The 7,500-nt window shown below is 33.1% G+C and overlaps 3 non-coding genes across 3 annotated transcripts in view; all 3 read right to left on the bottom strand.

Moving 5' to 3' along the window:
• Positions 1–2,431: 2,431 nt before the first annotated feature.
• On the bottom strand, positions 2,432–6,388 carry LOC122322661. The gene has a single exon (XR_006246759.1). It is a non-coding gene; the product is annotated as a large subunit ribosomal RNA (ribosomal RNA).
• A 381-nt stretch (positions 6,389–6,769) lies between these two features.
• Positions 6,770–6,948, bottom strand: LOC122322662. Its single transcript, XR_006246760.1, has one exon. It is a non-coding gene; the product is annotated as a 5.8S ribosomal RNA (ribosomal RNA).
• Positions 6,949–7,475: 527 nt separating this feature from the next.
• LOC122322657 overlaps positions 7,476–7,500 on the bottom strand; it is a 1,994-nt gene continuing 1,969 nt past the window's right edge. The window contains exon 1 of the ribosomal RNA XR_006246755.1: positions 7,476–7,500. This exon is cut by the window's right edge and continues 1,969 nt beyond it. This is a non-coding gene — a ribosomal RNA (small subunit ribosomal RNA).

Below are 7,500 nucleotides of genomic sequence, written 5' to 3'. Positions count from 1 at the left end.
AGGTTTTTGAACACCATCTCTTTAAGCATGATACTTTTTTCAAATGCTACCACCCAACATTAATTCTTCATGTATTAAATTAAATATAATACAAGATTAACTTCATTTTTTCATAATTTGCCCAATAAATTATCCATGCCGGCAAGACAATACTCCACAGTCATATTATTTTGTTACTTTTACTTTTTCTCATATGACTTGCCTTGCGCGACACCACTCCATATATAGGTTTTTGAACACCATCTCTTTAAGCATGATACTTTTTTCAAATGCTACCACCCAACATTAATTCTTCATGTATTAAATAAAATATAATACAAGATTAACTTCATTTTTTCATAATTTGCCCAATAAATTATCCATGCCGGCAAGACAATACTCCACAGTCATATTATTTTGTTACTTTTACTTTTTCTCATATGACTTGCCTTGCGCGACACCACTCCATATATAGGTTTTTGAACACCATTTCCTTAAGAATGATACTTTTTTCAAATGCAACCACTCACTATTAATTCTTCATGTATTAATTTAAATATAACACACGAATAACTTAAATATTTAATAATTTGAACTATAATTGACGGCTGCCGGCAAGACAATACTCCACAATCATGTGATTTCCATATATAATTTTGTCTATAGCAAACATTTTTTATTGTAGTAGAGTTGTTCCATACGTTATTACCCAACATTTATTTTACATGTTAAATTCTATTATATCACATTGTTTGTGTCATATGTTATTATCTAACATGTAATTTATATGTTTCATGATATTATTTGACATTTTGTATTGGAAAACACTGAATTGAATTTCATAACATTTCATAATTTGCCCAATAAATGACCCATGCCGGCAAGACAATACTCCACAGTCATATTATTTTGTTACTTTTACTTTTTCTCATATGACTTGCCTTGCGCGACACCACTCCATATATAGGTTTTTGAACACCATTTCCTTAAGAATGATACTTTTTTCAAATGCAACCACTCACTATTAATTCTTCATGTATTAATTTAAATATAACACACGAATAACTTAAATATTTAATAATTTGAACTATAATTGACGGCTGCCGGCAAGACAATACTCCACAATCATGTGATTTCCATATATAATTTTGTCTATAGCAAACATTTTTTATTGTAGTAGAGTTGTTCCATACGTTATTACCCAACATTTATTTTACATGTTAAATTCTATTATATCACATTGTTTGTGTCATATGTTATTATCTAACATGTAATTTATATGTTTCATGATATTATTTGACATTTTGTATTGGAAAACACTGAATTGAATTTCATAACATTTCATAATTTGCCCAATAAATGACCCATGCCGGCAAGACAATACTCCACAGTCATATTATTTTGTTACTTTTACTTTTTCTCATATGACTTGCCGTGCGCGACACCACTCCATATATAGGTTTTTGAACACCATTTCCTTAAGAATGATACTTTTTTCAAATGCAACCACTCACTATTAATTCTTCATGTATTAATTTAAATATAACACACGAATAACTTAAATATTTAATAATTTGAACTATAATTGACGGCTGCCGGCAAGACAATACTCCACAATCATGTGATTTCCATATATAATTTTGTCTATAGCAAACATTTTTTATTGTAGTAGAGTTGTTCCATACGTTATTACCCAACATTTATTTTACATGTTAAATTCTATTATATCACATTGTTTGTGTCATATGTTATTATCTAACATGTAATTTATATGTTTCATGATATTATTTGACATTTTGTATTGGAAAACACTGAATTGAATTTCATAACAATTCCAAGTCTCATGAGTGTAAATTTTATTAATCGGTTTATTATTATTATGCAATATCAAATAAAATATAAACTTCTATTTCACACTAAATATAACATTTATGTTTAAGAGTGTAAATTTTTCATTCGCATATTACTGTTCTCCATTGATTGAATTATAATATATTTTTAATATGATTTCATATATTTATTTTTTTGTGTTTTCTACTATTGCCTTTCGCAGTTATCATATATATATATATATATATATATATATATATATATATATATATACTCATATATATAATAAAATGTGTGTTCTTCTTTCTCTGTTTTGTTTAAAACAATTTAATTTCTTTATTCCTTTCAATAACAATTCAATTATTCTGAAAAGAATGTTATTTATAAAATAACATAAATTTTGTATTGCATCATCAAAAAGCTTTTTGTATATAACATTTTCTTAAGGTCCGGTCCACACATTATCAACTTACAAAGAAATATATAAAATATCATAAGTAAATTAACAAATATGGCACCTTTAAACAACTCATACAATATATATATATATATATGTTTTAGTTGGTGTTTAACAACCATAACACACATATTATATTTTATATTTGTTGTTTTATTAACATTTTCGAATCATCAAGCAAAGGATAAGCTTCAGTGGATCGCAGTATGGCAGCTGCTCAACCACTTACAACACCTTGCCTGTTACAAAAGTCGTTTACAATTGATTCTAGGCTTTGTCATTGTATTAAATAATGTTTAAATATGTAACTAGCACGGCATCAGGTGATCATAGATCCTCCCAATTTACTATGTTACAAATAACATTGGCATCACATCCATTGTCGTTTATAAAATAAATTATAAACTTTTAATGGTTTAGAAGCCATACAATGCAAATTGCCCCTTATTTATCATTGCAGTCCAGCACGGATACGACCTTAGAGGCGTTCAGGCATAATCCAACGGACGTAGCGTCATACCACTGTTCGCTCGAACAAGTATTGTGCCATTGGTCCGTACCTGCGGTTCCTCTCGTACTACGCAGGAATGCTGTCGCAACAACGTTTTGTCATTAGTAGGGTAAAACTAACCTGTCTCACGACGGTCTAAACCCAGCTCACGTTCCCTTGCATGGGTGAACAATCCAACGCTTGGTGAATTTTGCTTCACAATGATAGGAAGAGCCGACATCGAAGGATCAAAAAGCGACGTCGCTATGAACGCTTGGCCGCCACAAGCCAGTTATCCCTATGGTAACTTTTCTGACACCTCTTGTTAAAAACTCTTTAAACCAAAAGGATCGATAGGCCGAGCTTTTGCTGTCCCTGTGTGTACTGAACACCGAGATCAAGTCAGCATTTGCCCTTTTGCTCTATGTGTGGTTTCTGTCCGCACTGAGCTGGCCTTGGGACACCTCCGTTATTATTTGAGAGATGTACCGCCCCAGTCAAACTCCCTACCTGGCAATGTCCTTGAATTGGATCATACCTGAGTAATTGGAGTTATACCAAATTTTTAAATCAAAATACATAAATGCATTTTCTTATTAAAGAATTTGTTTGCGATTATATAACAAACTCGTGATACTTTGATCAAGAAGCTTGCATCAAAACCCAATACCATAAGATATAATAAATACATCCGTATAATGGCTAGGAAATGATACACGTTCCATTTAATCAAGTAAGTAAGGAAACAATAAGAGTAGTGGTATTTCATTGTCGATACCAAACCGAAGTCTAATATCTCCCACTTATTCTACACCTCTTATGTCTCCTTACACTGCCAGATTAGAGTCAAGCTCAAAAGGGTCTTCTTTCCCCGCTAATTATTCCAAGCCCGTTCCCTTGGCTGTGGTTTCGCTAGATAGTAGATAGGGACAGTAGGAATCTCGTTAATCCATTCATGCGCGTCACTAATTAGATGACGAGGCATTTGGCTACCTTAAGAGAGTCATAGTTACTCCCGCCGTTGACCCGCGCTTACTTGAATTTCTTCACTTTGACATTCAGAGCACTGGGCAGAAATCACATTGTGTCAACACCCGCTAGGGCCATCACAATGCTTTGTTTTAATTAGACAGTCGGATTCCCCAAGTCCGTGCCAGTTCTGAATTGATTGTTAATTGATAATCGTTATAATTTAAAAGAACTAATCAGTTGCCCAATTAGTATTCTTAAAAATTTTAGCAAGAAAGTTCCACAATTGGCTACGTAACTAAACTATCCGGGGAACAAGAATCTACCATAAATGATAGAAACCCTATTTACCCAGAACGAGCACATAAACCATGTTATTGTTTCCCAATCAAGCCCGACTATCTCAATCTTCAGAGCCAATCCTTATCCCGAAGTTACGGATCTAATTTGCCGACTTCCCTTACCTACATTATTCTATCGACTAGAGACTCTTCACCTTGGAGACCAGCTGCGGATATTGGTACGGCCTGTTGAGAAGTTTGCGTATCCCCACCATAAATTTTCAAGGTCCGAGGAGAAAATATCGACACAACAGTATATGTCATGCTCTTCTAGCCCATCTACCATATCTCTCTGCGAAAGACTTCCATGGTAGTACGGCTATAAAACAGAAAAGAAAACTCTTCCGATACCTCTCGACGGCTTCTTTATGGTCGTTCCTGTTGCCAGGATGAGCACGAGGCCCATATTTAATAACAAACGGATACTCAACAGGTTACGGAATTGGAACCGTATTCCCTTTCGTTCAAAATTATTCAAGTGTATAAAAATCGGTATGATGCAAAATATATTTTGATTTTTCTATACTTGAAAATTTTCGGCTTTCGCCTTGAACTTAGGACCGACTAACTCGTGATCAACCACTGTTCACACGAAACCCTTCTCCACTTCAGTCCTCCAAGGTCTCATTCGATTATTTGCTACTACCACCAAGATCTGTACCAATGGCGGCTCCATGCAGGCTTACGCCAAACACTTCTATGCACACCATTGTACCTTCCTACTCACTAAAGTTTCAAAATTTATATTACAAGTAACATAAATCATCTACTTTAGCGGTAATGTATAGGTATACAACTTAAGCGCCATCCATTTTAAGGGCTAGTTGCTTCGGCAGGTGAGTTGTTACACACTCCTTAGCGGATTTCGACTTCCATGATCACCGTCCTGCTGTTTTAAGCAACCAACGCCTTTCATGGTTTCTGTATGAGTTGTTAATTTGGGCACCGTAACATTACGTTTGGTTCATCCCACAGCGCCAGTTCTGCTTACCAAAAGTGGCCCACTGGGCACATTATATCATAACCTTAAACTTCATATCAAGAAAGTTAAGGTTCTTACCCATTTAAAGTTTGAGAATAGGTTAAGATCGTTTCGACCCTAAGGCCTCTAATCATTCGCTTTACCAGATAAGATTATTTTATACAACAGTTAAATGCACCAGCTATCCTGAGGGAAACTTCGGAAGGAACCAGCTACTAGATGGTTCGATTGGTCTTTCGCCCCTATACTCAATTCTGACAATCGATTTGCACGTCAGAACTGTTTCGGTCTTCCATCAGGGTTTCCCCTGACTTCAACCTGATCAAGTATAGTTCACCATCTTTCGGGTCACAGCATATATGCTCAAGGTACGTTCCAGTTAGAGGTATAAATAATATAAATATCATTATACATAACTATATAGAGCGCCCCGGGATTGTGTTAATTAACTATAAATAGCTAAAAAACTAATCCCATTAATAGTCAAGTTAATTACGCTATTAGGTTTATATCCCAATAACTTGCACATATGTTAGACTCCTTGGTCCGTGTCTCAAGACGGGTCCCGAAGGTATCCTGAATCTTTCGCATTGTTAATCATACAAGTGCATATAATAAACACAAAAATCATTGAAAATTATGCCATTATATAATTCCGAAAAATTAACGCACTGTATTCATATAAATCTATCAGCACTTTATCAAATTTATGACATTTATATCATGTTATAATGCAAGCACTATAATTGAAATAATCAATAATTCACAATTTTTTGATAAATTAATTATGTTAATAGATTACAATGTCCTTATATGGAAAAAATGCACACTATTATTATAATATTAATTAAATATTACAATTCTAATGATGAATTTTCCATAACGGATATTCAGGTTCATCGGGCTTAACCTCTAAGCAGTTTCACGTACTATTTAACTCTCTATTCAGAGTTCTTTTCAACTTTCCCTCACGGTACTTGTTTACTATCGGTCTCATGGTTATATTTAGTTTTAGATGGAGTTTACCACCCACTTAGTGCTGCACTATCAAGCAACACGACTCTTTGGAAACATCATCTAGTAATCATTAACGTTATACGGGCCTGGCACCCTCTATGGGTAAATGGCCTCATTTAAGAAGGACTTAAATCGTTAATTTCTCATACTAGAATATTGATGTTCCTTACACTGCATCTCACATTTGCCATATAGACAAAGTGACTTAGTGCTGAACTGATTTCTTTTCGCTCGCCGCTACTAAGAAAATCCTTGTTAGTTTCTTTTCCTCCCCTAATTAATATGCTTAAATTCAGGGGGTAGTCCCATATGAGTTGAGGTTGTATAAAACAATTTTTATTGAATACTATGATATAATATTCAATATTATGAATACACTAATTCTTGAAGAATAATAATATTTACAACAGTTTTCTTATCGCATCAATAATAATCGAGACAATTCTAGATGAAAAAAAAACTTTCATTTCATTTTTATGCTAGACATTTCTCGATATTATTTGAATTTGAAAAAGAAAATATATATCTTCAGTTTTCTCATACAAATTATACACAATGAGAGTTGGTATGTATATCCATATATAAATTAATATTATGAATATTTCGTGTGTGCACTAATAAAGTGCACACATTATTTATCCAATAATATACCATATGCTCAAATATTAAAAAACATTTAAAGCAACTTATTTAGCATAGTCTTACAACCCTCAACCATATGTAGTCCAAGCAGCACTATAAAATTAATTAAAGTACATAACAGCATGGACTGCGATATGCGTTCAAAATGTCGATGTTCATGTGTCCTGCAGTTCACACGATGACGCACAGTTTGCTGCGTTCTTCATCGACCCATGAGCCGAGTGATCCACCGCTTAGAGTGATACAATTTTTTTTTTGTTTATTTCATTGTCAAAAATATATTTATTGAAAGAAATTAAAAATACACCATTTTACTGGCATATATCAATTCCTTCAATAAAATTGATTTACCTAAAAAATGTTGCGAAATGTCTTAGTCTTACATAATTTATAAAAATATGGTATATGAAACAATTTCAATAAGATAGCCAAACAAGAATATTAATATAAACATATGTAAAACATTAACCTGGAAACAGGTACAACAATATATATTTAGGTTGTTGCGTTTATACAATGTATGCTCATAGAAATAATGACCAATACATTTGTGCAACGCATGCATATTATGGTACATATACACGCAAAGTTTATCCATTAAAATACAAAAACACATAATTATGTTATATCACAATTTTCGAATGACCATTTATAATTATAATTATTTGTGTAATCGTAAATTAATAGAATTTTTATTATATATATATATATATATTATATATACAAAATATGACATCTGATTTATTAACGGTAAGGGACATTATACAATAATGATCCTTCCGCAGGTTCACCT

The sequence above is a fragment of the Drosophila grimshawi genome, unplaced genomic scaffold, assembly GCF_018153295.1.
Source record: "Drosophila grimshawi isolate 15287-2541.00 unplaced genomic scaffold, ASM1815329v1 contig_528, whole genome shotgun sequence".
In the NCBI taxonomy this organism is placed as follows: Eukaryota; Metazoa; Arthropoda; class Insecta; order Diptera; family Drosophilidae; genus Drosophila; species Drosophila grimshawi.
This window is presented reverse-complemented; position numbering and strand designations above follow the sequence as displayed.